This window comes from Falco punctatus (assembly GCF_963210335.1).
Source record: "Falco punctatus genome assembly, chromosome: 1".
Taxonomy (NCBI): Eukaryota; Metazoa; Chordata; class Aves; order Falconiformes; family Falconidae; genus Falco; species Falco punctatus.
In genome coordinates, this window is record NC_137580.1 from 105,062,222 (window position 1) to 105,068,221 (window position 6,000).

General features: G+C 44.3%; 1 pseudogene across 1 annotated transcript in view; it reads left to right on the top strand.

Moving 5' to 3' along the window:
- LOC308053813 (3 beta-hydroxysteroid dehydrogenase type 7-like) overlaps positions 1–3,388 on the top strand; it is a 59,611-nt pseudogene extending 56,223 nt beyond the window's left edge. The window contains exon 6 of the transcript in view: positions 1–3,388. This exon is cut by the window's left edge and continues 40,363 nt beyond it. The product of the transcript in view is annotated as a 3 beta-hydroxysteroid dehydrogenase type 7-like (transcript).
- The last annotated feature ends 2,612 nt before the right edge of the window (positions 3,389–6,000 follow it).

Genomic DNA, 6,000 nt, shown 5'->3' on the forward strand with positions numbered 1-6,000 from the left:
GGTACCCTGCACCAAGTAGTTGCTGTCCCCTGCCAGTACTTCACCTTTGATTTCACATGAATGCTCAGGCTGAAGATGCCCAGCTCTCAGCTAGGATGTGATATGGATCCATTGGCCATTTCAGCAAAGCTTGGGGGCATTTCTGCTCAGTGGTTTGCTCTCTTAGCAGCAAGGGACAGGCCAGCCCACTCAGCTGGGCTTTCTGGCTTAATCAGGGCCCTCTCTCAACTGCAGCCCTTGGGTACTGCACCTTCCCTTAGCAGCCCCGTTTCTCCTGCACAGCCTTTCCTGGTTGGCACAGAGTCCAGACTTGGACACACAGCAGAGCAGGATGTGTGTTTGAGGAGGTCTGGCCCACAGTGAGCCGAGGGGGGGAGGACAGACTGCTAATGTCCATTCACAAGCCTTTTCAGCTTGTAACCCATGAGAAAAACACAGAACGTTATTCGCTTCCAACATTTCTCCACACCTCTCCACCTGGCTACTGCCTCTCCAGCAGAACAGGTTGGGATTGCTTTCTTGGAAAGACCTGGAAGATGCATGTCCCCTTCCTGAAACACTACAGTGACCACATTTGAAAGAAAACAAGCCCCATTTCTGAAACGTTAAATACAGGGACAGACGTAAAGATCTCCAGAACTAGAAGAATGGTTTCTTTAAGGTTTGCAACCCTGTGGGAGTATTTCCCCCCCAGAAACAGACACCACCGACGGACACCTTGCAGCACGGCACTTATGATCAGACCAGCCATGGGGTGATCACCCTGGCAGGAGCATAACAGAGCACAGAGGAATGCTCTTATATCCAGCAGAGTTTGGGACAAGATTACTTGCAAATCTCACCTGTGTAGCCCTGCTAAAGAAAGCCTCTTCACCAGGGAGAAAAAAAAAACAAGACAGAGAGAAATTCTTATACAAGAAGTATCTCTGGGGCTTATTTTTACCACTTCCTCCAGCCCTCCTTATAACCACCCCATTATCTCACAGGCACTGCTGCCACACAAAGCTGTATTACACCCTGGCTTGTGGGATTACCAGAGATCACGCGTGAACATGAAAAAAAACACCCTCCCAATCTTAATAAGCACCTCACCCTCTCACCAAGACATGGTTTGGACTGGCAAATTTTGTCCTGTTAAACTGAGCGACATCGCAAATTACAGTGAGCAAACATTAATCGAGACCACACCCTGGAGGAGTGAAGGGATTTGATGTGCAGCAGCGTGACAGAGCCAGAGCGGCAACAAGGCTACAATTTCCATTGCACGAAAGCTGCAAATCAGAGCTTAACTTGTCTAACCAGCCCCTCTACATCACATCAAGGACAAAGCTGCTCCCACCCTAGAATTTGTGCTCTCAGGTCTGCGTTCCTGGGTTGCCAGCATTTAACGTGTGTCTCTGGTGGAGCCGGGAAAAGCTCTCGTATTATTGATCTTGGCTTGCAGGCATATACCTAAGGTGGTAATTCACCTGGGTAATTTGCAAATGGGAGGTTTGAGGACTGGCATGGTGGAACGATATTCACTCTATCAGCATCCACAGCTGATCAAATTCAGATCCCTGTGCACAGGCTGCATGGGCCCAAGTCAGCCAGTGGAATCGCTGAGTATTTGGGACAGAATTTGATTGAGGATGATAAATATTATTACTTCTGGAAGCAGCAGTTTTCCTGGAATTCTACACAAGGTCTAACCTTGCAAACGGGTGTTGCGGGACACAGAAGACACTGGAAAAGCAGCATGGAAAAACTAGCATGTGATCTCCTCATGGAGATACAACACCATGCCCAGACATAGACAGGTGGATAATAACCCTACTACAGGGCAAAAGAAACTATTCCGGCCATACGTCATCATTCACACTACACCAAGCCTCCTCCAGCGAGGTATTGCTAACTAAACAGAGAAGTTTAAACACCTTCGATCCAGACAGGGGCCAGTCTGGCTCAATGGCTCCTGATGTACTGTTGACCCAGAGCTAAACTAATCAGCCCATTTCCTTTTAAAGTGTTCTCAAATGCCACTTGGCCATGTCACTCCACCCCAGAGAACTCTGAAGCAGACTACTTACACTGGCAAATGTTTGGTTGAAAATTACACTCAAACAATGGAGACTGCGAGAGGTTACCTTCCTTCCAATACAAAAAGCCTGATTCAGGACTCTGGGGCAGCTCCCCTTTAAAGTCAATATAATTTTGCAAGTCCAGGAAGCATGGTAATAGAGAAAAAATAAACTTATTTTTGGCACACAGGCCAGATTCATTTTGCTAGCAGTCCCCCTCTGATGCTGATGCAGCCCAAATGCAGCTGATGAGCCTGTTAGAGCCTTGACTAGCTCAGATGTGGGCAGGAGGAGGGAAACACCAGCATTATTCTCCATTGGCAACAACAGCCCAGAGGCACAGCTCGGTGAGAATTTTAAGTAGCTGAAATGCTAAACACTGAAGTGAGATTCTGTCCCAAAACTTCCTGTGGGTTACGTTTGCACCTCAGTTTCTCTACCTGTAAAATAATAATTACCCAACACACCAGTTCTTGTAGGACTTAATTAGCACTTGTCAACCTCTTAGAGCTCCTCAAGGGAAGAGGAGCGATGCACCACAAAGTACTAATTAATGGACGAATCCTTTGGAACAAAGTATATGATTCTGTTGTTGTCAGATCTAATAGAGTCATAAAAAAACAGGGCTGGAAGGGATATCAAGAAGTAACCTGGGCTGTTCCCCTGCCCTGAGGCATGATCAAGTATATCTAAATCACTCTTGATAGATGAATACCCCTAAATCTTGGGATGCTCAAGCTGAGGATTAAAATAGATAAAGATGGACTCATATTACATGTGCGTTGCACTCCTTGGCTCTGCTGAATGCAGATAAACGCTCCCTCAACGTGTGGCACATGGGGCCTCTCAAGTGCTCTCTGCGCTGGCCTGGAAGAGGCTTTACTGTACCCACAGTGAAAGCTCACTGCCAGATCTACAGATCTTTCCAACTCGTCATTATTACAGCTCACGCAATAAAAAGCCCCATTGTAGCATACAATCCCCATCTCCCAAAACTGGAATTAATGAGACACACCAAATGTGAAAAAGACCTCCAAATGGGGAATGGAACAGAGGCACGCCAAAGGATATGCTCACGGTCATGTGGGGCTTCAGCGAGAACCAGAAATTTGGTGGAGATCACCCAAGTCTCACACATGGCTGAATTGCAAGACTTCCCTTCCATAATACCTTCAAATCATTCCTGTTACATTCTCCCCACTTTTCTCCTCCCCCTCTCCAACCCCATGAGTCCATCTAAAGTACAGTTTGGCCTAACACATAATTCAGATGTGGCTACTGAAACACTGCACAATGAAGTTTAAAAAGTTTAAAATTTCCTTTTTTTTTTTTTTTTTTTTAAACTGAAGTTAGGCAGGTCAGGCCTGGAACATTAGCTACGCAAAGATTTTTAGAGGGTCTTTTTTTAAATGCTTTAATTGTAAAAATGTGTCAGTTCAAGCAGCCTTTCCAAGACATACATGCAAAGTACAGTAGGAGATACCTCATATTTGATTAACTTCATACAGGAAAGCTTTTGAAACTTATACTTTCTTCATCAGACTAGTGGATAAAAGCTAAGCTAGGCAACTGATACAGCACTTCAGAAGTTTATTAAATTAACCAATTAAACTGAGGCAGTATACAACATACAGAGGCCAAGGTAAACAATAGAAGGTGGAACACACTCCTGGGGCTGAGACAATAGTGTTGTGTCAGCATTTCCATTATGAAGTTACTTCAGTTATTGTAGGAGGTGTGCAATAATAAAAAAAAAAGCTTAAACCACTGATTTCAGTCATTCTAAGGGATTCCCAAACATGTCCAGGCAGATGGAAGAGCAAGGCACAAACCAGTTTTTCACTAATTTTGTCACTTGAATTAGAAAGCAGGTTTGGCCTGGAGAAACAGGTTGGCACATTAAACAGGAAACAAAGCAAGGCTGGGTCGCTGGAGCTGCACAGTGCCCAGCACACGGGAGCCCTGGGTTTGGTTGCTTGAAAATATGACCATAATGAACGTGATTAATCAAGTACAGCATGTTTGCATGGGCTGAAACACAGAGCTTACTCAGTAACAGAAGGTCTTTGCAGCAAGGCTGGCACCTTGTGTAGCATCTTACCCTCAATCACAGCGTCCCTACACTGCAACATAACACAAATTGTAAACCAAGACAAATCACAAATACAGCAAAGCTGTTTGTATCGACAGAGTTGAATCACAGAAGCATACCTGACTTGAAGATTTGTCAACTCTTCAGTGCTATAAAGAAGAACCAAAGTGAATAGTTTTCACAATAGGGAGACTCGAGTGTGAGCTGAATTCCCACAAAATTTTGTGTGTTCAGCATCAGGTTCAGATCCAAATTTTGAAGGTTGCTCCTTCTTTGGGTAACAGATTCAGTGATTTCATGTTACATTTCTCAGCACATGAAAATCTCCCCATGAGGTACAAACCTTTTCACAAACTCACTGGTGGGGGGGCAGGGGGAGGAGAGACCAATATGATGGAAACACTGACACATCTACTATAACAGCATGATCAGCAGCAACTATAATTCTCTTTCAGAAAGTTACACCCATAATGCTTTCTTTGGCCTCTATACCTTGTATATTGCCTTGTTCTAACTGGTTAACTTAATAAGCTTCAGAAATATTTAGTTGCCTGACTCAAAGTTGGACACTATTTAAAACTGAGTAGCCTGGTTTGTAACCACAAGTTGTTCTTGGGATGGCATATCATCATGGTTCAGCACAGCACCCCAGCTCTGCTCTAAGGGTAGTTCTGCTGTGCTCCATTTAGCCTCTGGAAACCAAACAAATCCAGCTCGGTTCCCAGCTCTGGATATGAAATCAGCTTGACAAACAAATGTTCAATTGAATTAGCTGAACCCACTCAGTCCTCCAGCTCTGCAACAGAGTTTAAGAGAGGCTAGGGAGCACTGGGAAAGCACATGGGTGTTCTAGAAGAGACAGGATTCCATGGCAGGTAAGGACCAGAAGACCCACTGCTACTCCTGCCTTTGCCAGTGACCTACCACATGACCCTGAAGAAGCCACTCCATGTGTTTTTCTTTCCCCTCTTGCCCTTTTTCTGCTTTGATTATAAAGTTTTCAAAGTGATTGCATCATCCTGTTTGCACAAAATATGCATTTGCATAACATCTCGTACAACAAGGCCCTGATCACAGCTGGGGCTTCTAGACACAAGAGTTATAAAGAAAAATATTAGCATATTCAATGTGTTTAAATGCCCATTATGGGTATTTTGTAACCAGCATTTCTTCATTAAAGATTCTACTGTGTTGTTTTGCCAGACGACACAGAATAGAGTCCTGCATGGAAGACTTTGGCTAATGCTATTCCTTGCAGGCAGAACCTGAGGGGCATCCTGGAGATGGAAAAGGGATGGACTATTTGCAGGCTAACAGCAAAAATCTAGAACAGCTGCATAGCTCCGACAACCTGACAAAGTTGTTTCTTTTCTCTATCCTGCGCTCCAGTTTCACTAGCTCTCTTCATAGGATGTTGGTGCTTTCAAACCAAAATTAATTGGTTTGGCTTCGTGTGGACACACAACTCAGTCCTAATCTAAGACTGTGATCCAAAAAATGTTTTTTGGATTTCTGGGTGCACCCAGAAATCTGGCCTTACAAAGTGAAGCAGGGAAGAAAACCAGCCATAACCTTGATCCCCTTCCAAAGCATCACAAACGTCCTGAAAACAGAGGCAGGAAAATGAGACTGGCAGTACATGCCATTTAACAGCAGGAAACAAGCATCAATGTAAATGCTGCTTTCCTACACTCATTCCCAAAGCTTGGATTTTTGATATTTGTCTTGTAAACTTATGCCAACTGGGTTTGAAGGAGATGACTGCACACAGCCCAAGAAACAATAATGGATACTCAAGTTATCATCATCTACCTTGTAATTCCTGTGGGTCTTGAAGACTCCTTCTGT